The following is a 16,907-nucleotide window of genomic DNA, read 5'->3' as shown; positions in this document are numbered from 1 at the left end:
CACGAAAGTTTCCACTAACGACTATTATTTATTACTCTTAAGAAACTGACACAGATTGACTAACATCACAGTATCAGTTTGTGTTTGATCAAAAATGATTCGGGACATTTAAGTTTCATAACTGGAGAAAGGTAAGCCAGACTTCCCTCATGTCATCATTTGGCCAGACTTCCTCCTCTGAGTGTCTGGAAATGTGGGGTTGAGACAACACTTTCACAATAGTCAAATATTCATCCATCCATTCTCTTCCGCTTATGCTTATCAGGGTCGTGGGGGGTGCTTGAGCCTATCCCAGCTACCACTGGGCAGGAGGGCAGGATGCAGCCTGGACAGGTTACCAATCTGACGCAGGGCTAACACAGAGACTCAGACAACCATTTGCACTCACATTCACACCTATGGGCAATTTAGAATCACCGGTTCCACAATAGTCAAATAATGAATCACAAAAATAAATGGTTAAGATTAGAGCGGGTCTGCTAAAACAGAGAGGTAATTGTGGAGATGCAAATGTTCCAAAGCACAAACAAACTCAAGCTAATCTTGCTGAAAAGTGCCAAGTTTGCAGTGCGAGTTTAATAAATGGAGTAATGCATAATCTCTGCTATCACTCGGAATTCTTCATGCCATAAAAACTCAGTCTGCCTGTGACATTTAAACAGGAATGGATATTTATTCCATAAAAGGGAGAAGGACGACAGCTGAGGTGAAAAGCACTGAGAAGGCGCGTCATTATGTCACTTTCTGAATGCTCATTAAAAAGTCACATGGCTGCCTCCAAGCAGAATACTTCACCCTTATGATGAGCGCTAGAAATGTGATGACTGAGCCCTCACAAGAAGCAGCAAGACATCAAAATCCATCAGTGCTGCTTCCAATGCATAGAAATGAAGTCATTATAAGAGTGAGCAAAGGCAAGCCCTGCTGTGTTTTTATAGCCCTGTGCTGCTCACTTCTATTTTTAGGATGTCAGGCCCAAATTAGCTCTTTGAAGTGTAATTCGTAACACTCACAAGGTACCAAATAACGAGACAAGTAGTAGTTATGCTGCTGATCAGCAAGAGCAGGATCATGAATTTGAGCCGTGCTGTAGGCAAACAGAGTAAAAGAAAATCGCATTACATGTGTTTACGTCAAGACGATAGACAGGCTAGCTAAGAACGCTGTCTTCTCACTCATTTTTAGTATTACATTAGTATACAAAGGATAAGCACTTTAAAAATACTGCCTCAGATCATTATATTATCCAACTTATAAGTCTAAAGTTGGATAAGTTGCAAACAACTTATACCACTACCTTTGTTAGAACATTGCTAAAGCCCCTGTGTATGCTCATTCTGAGCCTGGAGTGATGCACTCTGATGCTGCTCACACATGAATGCCAGTCTGCAGAGAAAATATTTCAACTCTACCAGCCTTGCATTCCATCAACAGCTGAGCTTGTAAGAAACATGCAGCAACAGGACGCCACAGCCTGAACCACGGATCAGGCGATGAAGGCTTTAAAAGCCAGATCACATTGCAACCTGACAGGTTTTTGGTGGGGGGGATTCATAACAACGCCGCCGTGGACTGCGGTAAATTTTTACCCATTTAAAAGTCATGATGAGCTTAAGAGCTGTCATATGACCATAATCGTTTGAAATTGACTCTTTAATAGGTGAGTCACACTTCTAGACGCTGCATTGGCACTTTACTCCTGACAAAAATGTGAGAAAATACAGCAAAGCGCTACAAGCCACAGATACTAAGTCAAATGCGTATCTGCGTGAAGAAAACAAAGCTGGCGAGTGAGCTGCTGCTTCTACATTTAGCACAGAACTGCGACTAATGATCCTTGAACTGAATTAATGAGGAAATTAGGCATGCCCCATGCACCACGATATCTCTCAAATATAAGACTGCCGCTATTTTTGATGTTAGTTTTCCATTTAGTCTTCCTTGTTAAACCCTCAAAATACTGATCCTTACAGTATGGTGTTCTTGACAAGTTCAACCTGGGCTATCCAAACAGTAGCAGGTGAGTAAACGGAGTGGGAGGAGGGGGTATTTCTATTAAACTAGGACAGGGTGAAGAAAAAGTTGGTAAAGTTGGTTAGGGGAGGAAAGCTTGTCACAGTCATGCTTATTTACTGTTCTACTTACTAGATGTAATATCACCATCAAAATCAGACTTGCATTAATCTATATCATAGACACAATCTATGACAGTAACATCTGTGTAAGCTACTTGCCTCATCTTCCTTCATGAAAGCGCTCTCCATGAATACAACTGCAATCATTCCTGCTCTGCTCTATAGACTGGTCATAGTTCTGAAATCACTTTCACTTTTTTGTAACGCTTACTCTAGACTATATCTTATTTCACTCAAAGTTATTTATATTTATATCAAAGTTATAGTTATTTTTTTCACCTTGATGGGATACTGAATGAGATATTATATTTCTGGTCAATTTTTTTAACCCTGTCCCACTTTTCTCTTCTAAAATAGTTTCTCCCCTGTATCCCTGCCAAGCTCTAAAATCTAATTTCACTTTGGCCATTTGGCATGAGAAGACAGATTTGGCTCTGTGGGCCTCCTGGCAAGAGGTAACACACACCATTTCTAAAGAAAGGGGACAGACTATCAATCCATGGAGGGAAAGTTATTACCTTGTGACACGCGAAGGAAACAATCATAATATTAGCATTTATGAGGTGCAACAGAGGAATTTACTTCTTTCACAGCAGACGTGGAACCTTCTTTCACGATCAATGAGAATTTGTGATCAATGCAGCAGCTTTTATCACTCTGACAAAAGTTTCATATTCATTTAAATACTTTAGTTTGCCTCTGGCTATTCACTTAAATTGCCAGCGTGGCCTGCAGTTACAAATCTTGACACTGACAGTTAACTTTGCAGAGAGAATCAATGATCTCCAAACTATCTGCTTTGTGTAAATCTCTTTAATACAGATTTTTTGACTGGAAGCATTAATGGTGGAGGTCGACCCTCAGTCAATATTATTTCGATGGCAATCATTATTATGACAACAATCTTGCTTTCCCTCTTCAGTTGGAGATCAAAGAAGTTTGCAGTTATTGATTTTAAAGAGACAGGCCTATATTTTCCATCATTTAAACTGACTTCATGCCTAAGCTGCATCTCAACCAAAATATAAAACACACTGTATGTATTTGACATCAAGACGTTTATATTTTTCTCGCAGATCAGGGATAACATCATCATCATTGACAGGTGAAGTGAATAACACTGCTACATCAGGGAGCAAATAAACATTTTGTTCTCATAGTTGATGTGTTAGAAGGAGGAAAAATGGACATATGAAGGATTTGTTCAAGTTTAAAAAGAGTCAAACTGTGATGCCTAGTTGACTGGGTCAGAACATCTTCAAAGCTGCAGCTCTTGTGAGGTGTTCCTAGTCTGTAGTAGAGATGGCACGATACCACTTTTTTATGTCCGATACCGATACCGATATCATAAATTTGGATTTCTGCCGATACCGATATGAATCCGATATAGTTTTTTAATCAACAAAACTGTTTTTTAAATATCTTGCTGCATTTTGTATAAGTTCATACTCAAGTTTAAAACAACAACTACACTAAAGCTATTCTGTTATACCTGTATGCAAAAAAAAATATTTCATAGTTCAGCAATACTGATCAATCTAATAAACTTAAACCTACACCATCCTCCCTATTCTGGTATTTTAAAGAGTACTTAGCGTAAATATTAAGCAACCTAACTAATAGGGTTCCAACTCCCAGCAACAACAAAAATAAATAAATAAAAAATAGGGAACCACCCCTCACGCTCCACCTCATGATGCTTAATCGACGTAATCAACCTTAATTTGATGCAGTGTGAAAAAAAATGCACAGAAATCAATTCTTTTTCAAGAAATATTAAATAGATTCAACATCTTTCTTCAACAAAATTGCAGACTGCACAGATGGTACCTTCCCAAAGGAAAAAGTACTATAGCTTACTAGGGTATATTAGACTTAAAGTTACTATATACAGTAATGACTTCTATACATTTTACATCAGATTAAAACTTTGGGTGTAAGATTCAGATAATATATTAATAATTAAAAGCTAGACATTTTAAATGAGAATAAGAAAGAAAAGTATGTCTTTGTGCCCCCTTTTCCCTGTTAATGCCCTATCGGCCCCCCTGGCTAAACTTTGCTAGATCCGCCCCTGCACAGTTACAGCCGTCAGCTATAGAAAAAGATCCTCGAGTAGAAAGTAATATTAAATAAATTCTAACAACAGCTGATCAAGCTTAAACGTGCTGCTGTTGTTCAGCCGCTGGTTTCCTCTTTCTGGTGCAAAGTGGGCCAAAAGCAAACTAGAGACACGGACTCGCGACAGAAAAGCCGATCAGCTGATCGTTAAGCAGTTTCATGATTGAAGTAGCAGCCGGAGAGCGAGAGGCAGTCGCTCGTTAAGCTTAACGCAGGAATGCTTTACAAACATTCAGAGATGGACTTACACACTTGCTTTACTTCTCTCGGGGATAACTTTGTCGGAGATGAAATGCCGGGTTGCTAGCGAAGCTCCAAATGCTATCCAGACCACCGACAGGTCCCGCATGCCACAGCCGCTCTATCACGTGATGCATACTGCTCCGACGTGCTAACGTTCTGAGGCGAGTTACGGCGTGTTGCAAGTTTTGTGAGGTGCTTTCGTGATATTTAATGGATCGGATTACATTTTTTATTTTTCTCCGATATCCGATCCAGTAATTTAGGTCAGTATCGGACCGATACCGATACGTAATATCGGATCGGTCCATCTCTAGTCTGTAGTGGTTAGTATCTATCAAAAGTGCTCTAAGGAAGGAATAGTGTTGAACCAGGGGCAGGGTAATGGGCAGGCAAGAAAAACAGACGCATTTTGGGAGTAAAGGTTGGCCCATGTGGTCCGATCCAAAAAAAAACGAGCTACTGTAGCTCAGATTGATGAAAACGTTCATGCTGGTTCTGACAGAAAGGTGTCAGAATTCACAGAGCATCACATTTTGTTGTGTGTGGGGCCGCAGACCAGTCGGGGTTCCCATGTTGGGCCCTGTGTACCGCTGAAACCACCAACAATGGCAGGTGAGTATTAGTGCTAAACCATGGAACAACAGAAGAAGATGGCTTGGTCTGATGAATCTCATTTTCTTTTACATCACATGAATGGCACCTGGCACCAGGTAGTGAGATGCTTTGGGGAATGTTCTTCTGGGAAACCTTGGATTCTGCCATCCATGTGGATGTTACACATACCACCTATTAGGGCTGCTCGATTATGGCAAAAATGATAATCACGATTATTTTCACTGAAATTGAGATCTCGATTATTTGACGATATTTATTTAACCCTTTAAGACCTACTATAGAACCAAGTCCGCCAGAGCTTATATTATTTTTTTACATGTTGTAGTGCCACTGGGAGCATTTCAAGTTGCTATACAACTGTTATAGCCCATATTTTAATAATATGTATGCATTAAGTCCATAGTAACTACATTAATTGCAAAAAAGTGCAATAAACTACAAAAAAAATTGAAAATCATTTTTGTTTTTTTACATATATTTCTACTTGGAGAAATTTAAGAGGTTTATCCCTCAAAGCTTTAAATGCAAAAAATAGTTTACAACAACAGGGGATTTATTTTGAGTGTCTTCATAGTTTTATTTTGGAGATACAGCAATTTTTATATACTGCAGGAAAAACAAAAAAACAATCCTATGATTCAAATTTGCAAAGAAAATAGCATGTGCATCAAAATAAACTATTTTCAGCAGTGCAATTCGAGTTCTAAGCATCCCAGAAACTATTCAGAAAAGTCAAACATGACTTATAAAAACACCAGTATAGGTTTTTAAGGCCTACAAGTAAAAAACTACATTTTCCGCGAAGATGACGTCACTTCCGGTTTCTGGCAGGAAATGGCGGACATGCGATAGTTCGTGCTGACGTCTGTTTCAATGTGGGAAGTGTTACGAACAGCTGATCAGATCGGCAAAGCGTGTTTCTGGAATATTATGTTTTTGTTCCTGCTAGTGCGTTTTATGCAATTTTTGCAAAGCTTTATGTGGAAGGAAACCGTGACCGAGGACGAGCTGATGGCATAAGATGTAAGTACAACTCCTCCGGTTTCATATGCAAAAAAAAATTATTGCGCTAGCTTACATGGTTCAGGTTCTACAGGGATTTAAAAATAGTTACACAAAACGGAGCGTGCTGCTCTGACCGGCTTTAAAGGGTTAACAATAACAATGTATTGAATAATGACTTTAAAAAATAATATAAAATAGTGTGCAAATACTGATAACAGTGCAAATGTTTGCAATATAAGAAATAAATGAAAAATGTAAACATCTATGTTTAGTGAACTTTGCAGTGTTGCTCTGTGGTGCAGCTACGACACCGTAGCAAAGTTTACACACTATGTCTACTTGATCCACGTCTGACTCCGTGAACCCATAATGTTTCCACACCACTGAAGTTTTTTTTACCCCTCTTTTCAACCAACGGCAGTCACTCTCCTCTCCAAATAACTTCTGCTTAGCTTTCCGAGCTTCCCTCGGGTCCTCTTAATTGTTGTGACGCGTGTTCGAAACGAGAGGTGCGCTCGATTTGCCACATGGAGCAGCGCGAGAGTAAAGCACGAGGGAGGGGCTAATAATCGGCTCAGTCACTTTTAATGATCGTTGAAAGCCCAGATCATAATCGTGATTAAAATTCGATTAATTGAGCAGCCCTACCACCTACCAAAGAATCTTGCAGACCGTGGGAATAAGTATTCCCTGATGGCTGTGGACAATGGACCCTGCCACACAGCAAAAACTATTCATTAGTGGTTTGAGAACCACAACAAGAACTTTGAGGTGTTGACTTGGCCCCCAAATTCCCCAGATCTCAATCCAATCGAGCATCTGTGGGATGTGCTGGACAAACAAGTCTCATTCATGGAGGCCCCACCTCACAACTTAAAGGATCTATTGCTAAACTCTTGGTGCCAGATACCATCTAGTGCCTAGCATGCCGCAACGTGTTACGGATGATTATGTTATCTGGGTAAAACAGGTGTCTTAAAACAAAAAAATCAAAAGAAAAAAAAAAGGTACAGAAGCAAAATATGTAGACTTGTAAAAAAAAAAATAAAAAATCAATTTGGCTAATCCTCCTGTCTCAATCATCTTTCATTGTTTCCCAGTGACACAGCTTGACTGCTAACATCTTGATGACTACATTACCCATCTGGTCCCCGTCTTTGTCAGCGACATCAGCGACACTCATTTTTCACAGCTGTCCCTCTTTATTATACAAATAACTGGCCATGTCGTAATTGCTTAATCTAAATGGCTGTATTAAACTATGATTGATGAACAGAATTTACCTGATGTGATATTCTTTTATCAGTTCTTCCACCCAAGCTAATCACTCTACGTATTCCATTAGCTTGCTTTAAAAACTGCCTCTAGCTTATTGAATTACTAATGCATTGCAGTACATCCAATTAATATTCAGAACAGCTCCTCAATGACTGCATTACTCCACGCAGAGCTGAAATTTCAATCTAAATGAAACTACAGTGAATAAATGCCTATTGAATCTCTGCAACAGTCTGCTACTTTTATTGACAAACAATATGAGTAGTAATTAAATTATACAGTGAACAGTGTGACAGAAAAAAAATTATACTGAGGCAAAATTTACATTTCAACCCATACACACATAAAGGTACTGTCAGTTTTTTCTTTTTTGAGTATGAAGAGAGAAAAATTGTCTCCCAATAAACTGAAGCATTCTCATAAACAAAAGATTTAAATGATTAAAAGTACTTGGGAGCTGGTGCTGGTCTGTGGAAGCTGCCATGTTGCCTAGCCATCTTGAATACATCAGCTTAGATGGACATTGTCGCCAAATCCCAATTTTTTGTACAGTATGTGGAATTACCCATGAAACACATTTACAGAGAAAAGCTGCACTTTAACATAAATGTGTCTCTAATGTTTAAATCAGCTTAAGACCAGCTTTTGTACACTATGTAAAAGCTATGTGAGGTTGATTCTGAAGTCAGGACATATGCAAAAAGTCATGTACAGAGAAAGGCATTCACCCCTCACTTTCAATTTTCACAGAGCTGTCATGTAATCGCAGCTGAAAAAACATACGACAGAGGATGGGATCACTAGGATCTGGCTGCCTGCAGGGCAACTACAGCAACACAAGCAAATATAGAGAAAGTCCTGTTTCTTCACTCTCGGCACTGCCCATGACAATAACGGTCAGAAGTTACAGCCGCTGATATGAACCAGTATTTTAGTCTTTATAGTCTGAAAAGAAATGCCTATAAAGTGTGAGTGAGCTTGCCTCTTCCTTTTTCTGAAAATCCATGCAAGCTCTCGTTTGCCAGGTTTACGTCTTATAGACCAATTTAGCAAAGCCGCTAGCATCTCAGAACAATGTTCCCGGAAAACAAGATTATATGCTTTTAGCAATTTAACTTGATTGCATAACTCTTGGTTGTCAAACTTTGTGTGCCATAACATGCGTTTAGGTCCCACTTAGAGAAATACTGTGTTACTAATAGCTGCTAAATCCCTTCAGACCTGACAGGATGATAGAACACCCTTGAAGGCAGTGCTGTAGCCATAACCTTGCACATCAATCCCAGTACAGAGTAAATATCAATCATGTATAAGTTTACATGTGCACACCAGTCCTATGGTAAAATTATGATTCTGTTAACATGTCTTTGAATAATAGCTGGGGAAAATAATTTGAAAAGTGCATGCTAAAAAATTCAAAAGGCAAACTTTTAAAGTTGTTCTGCACTGCATGCTTCAAAGTTTGCTTTTATTGGCAGTCTTTCTAAACTTTGCCAAAGGCAAATAAAATGTGTGAGTCTCAAAGGCCCAGGAGTAAGAAAGAGATGTTAGCTTGAATCCAACAGATTTAACACTTGGGCAGGTTGCACAGCAAGAACACATCTAAAGTGTTGAAAACAAGGTTAAGCAGGCTTTTACAAAATGTCAAAATGCCCTCATGTTGAAAGTCTGAATGTGTTAAAATCTCTACAAATTTCAAGTAGTGTAGTGCAGTGTTTTTTGATTAATACCACCTTATATAGTCATACAATGAAATGCTGCTCAGGTACACTCAAAGGTATGTTTTAGTTTATAAGCAGTAAGACTCCAAGAAAAATTCAATGCTGGTATTTGATAGGAAGGGATTTTGAGAACAGTGATTATTTTATCTTTTTCTACTTTACGTTTGGTATGAACTTGTCAGTCCAGAGTACAGTTTCCCCATCTTTAAAACACAAACCAGAGAAAGAGGACAAACAGCTGAAACCTCAGCCTACGTAAAAAGCCATGTGAGACAAGCTTGACTAAACAGTGAAACAATAGGTGGCCAGACTAAAGTCTTCAAACAGATCAAGTTAAAAGTCTTTGGGTAGATTAGAGGATAATAAATCTGAAATATAGACGCCATAACAACACGTGCAGTAACTAGATATGTAAGCAATAGTCAGGGGCTTCCTTAGTTTATAAAGCAATTTTCATGGCAGATGAGTTTTCAATGTTAATTCTAATAATTTGAATGTTACTTTGTGAGTATATTTTATCCGACCCTGTAAACATGATCAATAAATCTAACCACACAGCTTGTTGTAATAATTAGAGAAATAAGCTGTCAACTGGAGAGTTGGCATTTGAAGTCCCTTAACTGTGAGTATAAAAACAAGTCACGTGTAGAGTTGAGGTTTTCTAGCTGACCCTCTACTTTGGCTTTTCAGAGTTTCCAGCAGAAATGTTGGAGCCATGCAATGAGGTGGTCATACTGTGTGGCACAGATGGAATAACAGAATGAACACTGTCCAGTTCCCGCTACTTCAGCTGATGGTGATAGTGCAGCAAGGCGACAGTTTATAAGATGAGTTTACTTTCCAATACCAACATAAAATGAAAACCTGACTGTTAATAAATATGAATGTTGAATAAAATTTTTTGCTTGGGGTAATTGGTGAATATTGGCAGACCAAAAATAAGATTCACTATATTTAAATAGCATTAATTATACGCCAGATTTTTTTTTTTCTTACATTTTTATTCTACATTTCCGAGCTGTTTTTATGTCTGCAAAATGGTTCACAGGGACAATAAGCTAATGACACATTTCTTGATATTACCAAAAAAATCATATTGCCAGTACTTAGGTGGATCAGCTTGCTTACTGATGGATTTATTAATCACTTTCTTTGGTTTATTTTCAGGTGCAAAAATTAGCATGTAATACAAACAGAAACGCAGAGTAGTCAAAATAACATTATCTTTGTGGGTATACCCTACTGCCTCTTTATGCATTAGCATAACTTACTCTTTCCATTAAAAAGACACATAAAAGGTCACGCGTCAGTCTTTAAACTGCTTTGATTCCACCTACTCTTTGATTTTACATCGTGGCAGCCAAACATTTGACAGCAACCTATTTACTGGTTAAGATGTGGACAAATCAATGTATATGGGAAAAAATGTGACTTGTTAAGGGTAAACTAATAACAGTGTGGCTCATAGAAATGAAACAAGTTTATTTATGATATCTAAAAAAAAAACGTGATTAGTAGTTTCATTGTGTCTGCACATGATCCAGGTTTGAAATCCTGAGTGAATCATGCTATTCAGTTGGTTTCATATTCATCAAGGTTTAGCACCCAATATGTTCATTTTTTACTTGTGTGTACTAAACTATTCTACTACAGAATATCTAAGAAAAGACATGTTTGATTGTGAAATGGTTAAGAGATCAATTAACACTTTCTGCAGACAAAGAAAAGTGGGGAGCAGACTAAGAACCCAAAACAAGCATTGAAGCAATGAGATACAAGTCTTCACTTCTGGCCAAACTGGCCACTTCTAAACTGATGTAGAGATTGATTCAGAAATTGGACTGAATTTGCAAATAGAACTTTGAGGATATTAATGAGCACCAGTATCTGGACAGAGCAAAGTTAAGATCACTAGATAAGAATTATTTAAGTTTTTCATTGATGAAAGGGAATGTGATTCAGTGTGTGGGAAAATCTGTTTAAGATCTTGGCAACCTTGACTAAGAACTGCGGAGAGTCGTGGCAGGCCGTGAGGAATGATGACCTGTTCTCATGCAATGGCACATTCCTGCCATAACTAAGCTGGAACAGGCCTGGGATAACTATAGCAGGCAGCTTGGAGTAACAGCTTAGTGGAATTTATGGGAACCTACCACCCACTCCTCTTTGACCAGCCCAGTCCATCTAAATGAATCAAAGTGTCACTGGGACTTAAAGGTTCAAAAGCCAATCTGACGTCATTTCAAGGTGAGTAAGAAAGATTTCACAACACGTGGCAAGTTTACTTGGAATGCCAATTAATGGACTGATTTATTAGCTGAGAGATTACTATGTTTTGTGCTTTATTACTGTATGAATTTAACTCCGATTGACAATTTCAAGATCCCAATAACTACTAAAAAAAAAAAAAAAACCCAAAAAACCCCAAAACCCCAAAAAACAAGCAAAAAAAGACAATAATGAGTGACTCAAAAGAAAAAGAAAAAAAAGGTTTGGGATTTGGTTATCCCTTTGTTATCAGTTTTTACAGATTATTGATAATGATGACATAAACTCGACAATGAAATTGTTTGACAAAAAATTCGATCCCACTGTACAATGGACAATACTGTTATAATGTTTTAATATAAATGTGAAACAGCTTTTAACTTTGAGTATGTGATTTATTTCTTACTCAAATGTGCAAACAAATGGAGTTAAAACACTGTGTGGTAGAATTATATCTGCATTTTCAAGTTTACTTTACATTCTTAATATTGACCCTCAAAGACTTTCATACTCACTTAATAATAGATAAAGAAATGGAGTAGAGAGCTGACCCACAGATCATTTAATATTAATGTTTCAGACATCTGTGAATCCCTTTGTGAAATTCATTCGTGCTCCCTTTGTGCACTGATGGGAACTCCAACAGCTGCCTGCTTCCAAGGTCTACTTAGTGAGGTAGAGTGAGGGACTGAAAGAGAGGCAGGGAGGAGTGTGATGGGAATAAATGTTCTAGAGGCCTATTAATTTATTGATCTCTGTTGACCTCGACTCCAGTGACATGGTGGACTTAAAGGACAGAATAGCTTTAGCTCCTTCGCCTCTGCTTCCTCAATACATTTCCTGGAAGTTAGATCATTTGGTGGCTTAATGGATTTAAACCTTATCAAGGAAGACCTAATGGGAAAACTTGACATTGTTTACTTTGAAAGATGGTGGAAGGGCACTTTAGTGAATATTATTGAGTGGTAAGTCCAGAGTAAAAAAAAGTGCAGAATACATTCTAATCCATTTATCAAGAAACCTCAGTGCGGAAATGCAACAATCAATAAGGTGAGCAACTTGAGAGCTTCAGCCACTGGATCTATACATGTGTACTCCAAGCCAATGTAGATTTACTTTCAGAGAGCTCAGAAACTCCTCAGGGACTCAAAACGACACTTGGCCTCTGTTCACTACAGGATAATCGAACATTCAAAAGTGTTAGCATGAACCCAAATCTTTTTTTTTTTTCAGGTCAGCACTGATACCAGTCATGTCTTCAGATGGAGATACTGTATGCAATTTCATAAGCGTTATGCAACAGACAGAGCTAAAATTAATCTCACATAGTTAATTGACTTTCCAACTAAAAACGGGATCTAACTTCTTTTAATTTGTAGCTGTCTTATTTATATATTTGCTTGATTTGAGTTTACAATTTTTTTCTTAAAGCTTTAATGTCTTCTTAATTAACTAATTTTTAACTGCTGCCAGGATAGGCATAAAAACAAAATACCTAACCTCTGGATAGCAGGTCTTGTTGTGGGAAAACTAAAGAATTTCAAAGATTACATCTATGGAGGGTTTGTATCAAAATGCCATTACAAAATCTGTATTATAATTCACCTGTGTTCACAGCTTCTGAGACCATACTTTATACTTGTTTTCATTTCTTTAAACTTTTAAACTTTAAAAAGTTGAACATTTTTATATTTTTCATGCCCAGTTCCTACTACTAAGCACGCTTTATTAATTGGAAATTAACATTATCTCCAGCAGCTCTGCTAACGCTCAGAGAATAACGAATCTGTAGAACCCCAGAAAAATCACGTTAGTGTGCAATTCCCAGTTAACTCCTCTGCTTTAGCTAGACTAGGAAAAGCTTTCACTCTTTGGGGAACTAACAAAACTTCACAAGGAATATTATAGCTATAGCTTTTTTTAAATTGTACTTGTGGCACACACAAACCTCTTGGAGATGTGAAATTGAGGCAAGTAAGCCAGCAGGATGGAGTCAAAGTCAGATTGAGGGTGTTGCAGTTGATTTTTCACTAAATGTTGAAGTTCTGAATCTACAAGAGTATACCTTGTACCTGGCTATTTTCAAAGGAATGGGGTTTTTTTTTTAATTTTTTGTATTACTTAACACTGTCCTATGAATTGTTCAAGCATAAAAAAGGCATTTATCTCAATAAATGAACCAGTGTTGTGTCTACACATAAGAGACAACTGAGTAAAGAACCAGTTGTCTCCTTAGGCGCCTTATTACTAGTAGCCTGTTGAAAAAAAAACACATTTACCCCCCCATCTTTAGTTGAATGCATTAAAAATATAAAAGATAAATTTGTTTGACAGAAATAGCACTGACAAGGTGATCCTTGTTGAGCTATTAGCCAAAAATGTTGAATTGTGTGGAGTGTGTCCTTAAAAATATGAACAAAAAGAAGTGAGAAGCCTAAAAAGCCATTTACAGCAGATGCAGACCTAACACAGACCTGAGAGATACATCTCATTATATAGTGTATTTCCATGCATGTTTGCGCATCTTTCAATAAATCACTGCTTTTATTTTTCCCAGCAAAATGACCAAGTGGTGATTCAGACATGCATAAATGCATAATTCCTATCTCTACTATAAAGTTGTAATATCCAGCAGACTTATCTGTTGCTACATATTCATGGATAATCATTATCGTACACAACCCCCCATTTTCCTCAAAAACTACTAATGAAGTTCCCCACAGGAAGTCCAGTGTGTGTCCCTCATTTAGATACTTCAATCAGATTAATGGCCACATTATCAGCGAATCAGCGTTTAGAAGACAATTATATGAAATCCAAGCCTCTCAACTTTCCCCTCCCTAAAGATTCTCTGATCCTCTGTAAGACTAGATGATTTGGGATCTACTGATGAGATCCTGAGTCGTGACTAGCCTAGACAGAGACAAAGGACTGTCAAGACATTTCAAAATGCACACTAATCTTCTACAAAAAAAAAAAAAAATCTAAATTCAAAACAAATGTAGAATTTTGCTAAGGCATCCATTAAGACCTGGCACTATGACATTTTAGATTCATTTACTATAACAGCTGAAGAAAAAGTACCCTGATTTTCTAAAATCTGCCACCATTAAACAATGAAACACTCTGTTTAAAAAAAATAAAGGTGCAAAGAGAAAACTGAACTGCTGTTGCAGTTAACGGAAGAATTTATGTTTGTAAGACACACCAGACAATTTGTATCAAATCACAAAGCTCAGAAACAAAGGACATGGAAAAATATATATGGCTAATGTGGAAATCCAAAACAGAAATAACAAGTAAGAGCCTTATTATGACAACACAACAATAGTCCAAGTTGTCAAAGTAGAGATGGCAATAGGTACCAAAGAACAAAAACACAATGTCCAAAAATAGCTGCCAGAGCTTTGTTGATGATGTGAAGCTACAATTTTGAAATACCAACACTCATGAAGTCATGAAGTCAGGAAGGATGAAATCACTTCCCAGAAAAAGGAAAATGAGCCAATGCTGAAAGGAATGGCTGTATATCAATTGAATAACTTGGACACAGCTTGAATTAAACGCCAAGGGAGACAATCTTTAACACATAGGTCAACTACTAATAAAAAATTTCCAAAACTTCTTGAACTTGAGAACTTCCTCACCGTCACACTCAAAATAACATTGATTTTCAGTGTAGCCCTGGGAATCGGTGGGAAAAAAATGAAATATGCCCGGACATGTTCTTGACCTCTTCCCTTGGTCATGTGTACAATCACAGTGTGATGCATGCCGGGCCTCTCAGTAAGACTTGGGATGGGCGTGTTTCACTCAAATACAGCTGTGTTGTGGATAGACTTACACTAAGCTACACATAAACACACCCATACTCATTCATAGGAGCCGAGTTACCAGGGTCAGAATGTTACACAGTTTGAAAAATTTGTGTTTTATGTGGCACTTCTGTGTCAGCATGAGAATACTGGCCACAGAAGAGAAGTTTTATGGTGGGGCCACACACACAAAGACACTATTAAACATCAGCCCAGGCACTGAGCGCAAAAACTGAAGCACACAATATGGCGTACCTGTTTGAGCACGTCTAACCCCACTTATAATGAACCACGTTTGCTCGAGATCAGGGATGTCAAACCCATTGGATATTGTGGGCTACACACAGTCTACTTTGATCTTAAGTGGGTCGGACCAGTGAAACTCCCCTTTCTGTCAGGGTAAGGAAGTTTAACTACACATTTAATCCGTGAGATATCCTAATATAAGCAAAAGAGTTACAGTTTCAACATTATGTCTCAGTTTTTGAACATGATAAAGAAATGCTGTTGTAGTAAATGAAAGAAATCTGTTAGCACGACTACAGAGAAAAGTCCTGGCATGCTTTTGCCCAGACTGTCCTTCAATTGTAAAACAGGAAGTTTTGTTTTTATTTTCCCAAAGCCACCCAGTGGGCTGGATTGGTGAGTGTTTCAGGCCAATTCTGGCCCTGAGGCCTTATGTTTGACCCCCCCTGCTCTAGATACAGTGTTGAGTCAGAGTTATCAGAAAGATTATTACTTCAATACAACTCTCTCCAGGTGGGCTGGAGATGCTAATTCTAAGTCAATAAGGAATTCTTACCAGACTTGGTGATATTTAAGCTCTACTCTTGCTACATTGATCTGCTACAATTTATTTGTACAGCCCAACATAATGCATGTATAAATGGTATTTACTTGCCAGGATCAGCAATATTTTCCAACCCCCCAAAATGGACACTTCAGTAGAAGAGTACAGAGTGTCCAAGAAAAAAAGACTAAAACAAACTGAAAACGCAGTTCCAATATAATCAATAATGGAGTCCAGCAGATGACAGTAAGTAAAAAAAAACAACAACTTAAGACTTAGCTTACCTGCCCAGCTATGTGGCTCGGCGTGGGCTGAAGTATTCTGAGGCTGACAAAAGCAGTGGTGTTTCAGAAAAAGGCAAAGGTCGTCTGGAAGCAATTTTCCTGCACAAAGGAAAAGCAAGAGAAAAGAAGACAGGTGTCAGCTTAATGTCATCATCACGCAGCCCAGTAAGCTCCTTTGACAAGTCAGATCCTGTATATAGGCTCGTGAAATTGATTTCTGTTTCAAAATGACAAAACACTAAGGGGAAAAAAAAACACAAGTTGACAACAAAAACTTTATTTTGGTAAAGTCTGAGTTCCACTAGAAAGAAACGACAATTGTGCAGTTTGAAAAGTTTGGAAATCAAGAGTTCACAGACAATTTTTTCTCTTCAAGAGACCGGTACGGCACTGAGCGACGGCACGGTTAATAATGCTGGGGGAGGGAACGCGGAGCGCGAGCTGCTTCATCATCTTAACTACAGATAAAACTAACCTAAAAAAATCTCTTAAGAGGAGGCAGGACTCTCGCCGCTATCCTGCTTTTTCACTAAAAGCACCAACACACAGTCTAAGGCAAGAAATAAAGAAGTGCTCTACTCAACAAGGGCAAATATAATTAATAACAGCAATAGTAGGAGCAATCAGACATA

The 16,907-nt window shown here is 38.1% G+C and overlaps 1 protein-coding gene across 2 annotated transcripts in view; it reads right to left on the bottom strand.

Moving 5' to 3' along the window:
* Nucleotides 1-16,907, bottom strand: part of peak1 (pseudopodium-enriched atypical kinase 1) — a 111,474-nt gene that overhangs the window by 70,873 nt on the left and 23,694 nt on the right. For both annotated transcript variants that reach the window (XM_005946807.3, XM_042213854.1), the window contains exon 2: nt 16,276-16,374. The gene's annotated coding sequence lies outside the window, so the exon portion shown is untranslated. The remainder of the gene's footprint in view (nt 1-16,275; nt 16,375-16,907) is intronic.

The sequence above is a fragment of the Haplochromis burtoni genome, unplaced genomic scaffold (assembly GCF_018398535.1).
Source record: "Haplochromis burtoni strain Fernald_Lab_line unplaced genomic scaffold, NCSU_Asbu1 Contig_489, whole genome shotgun sequence".
Lineage (NCBI taxonomy): Eukaryota > Metazoa > Chordata > Actinopteri > Cichliformes > Cichlidae > Haplochromis > Haplochromis burtoni.
The sequence above is the reverse complement of the archived record's forward strand: the minus strand, read 5'-3'. Positions and strand labels throughout refer to the sequence as shown.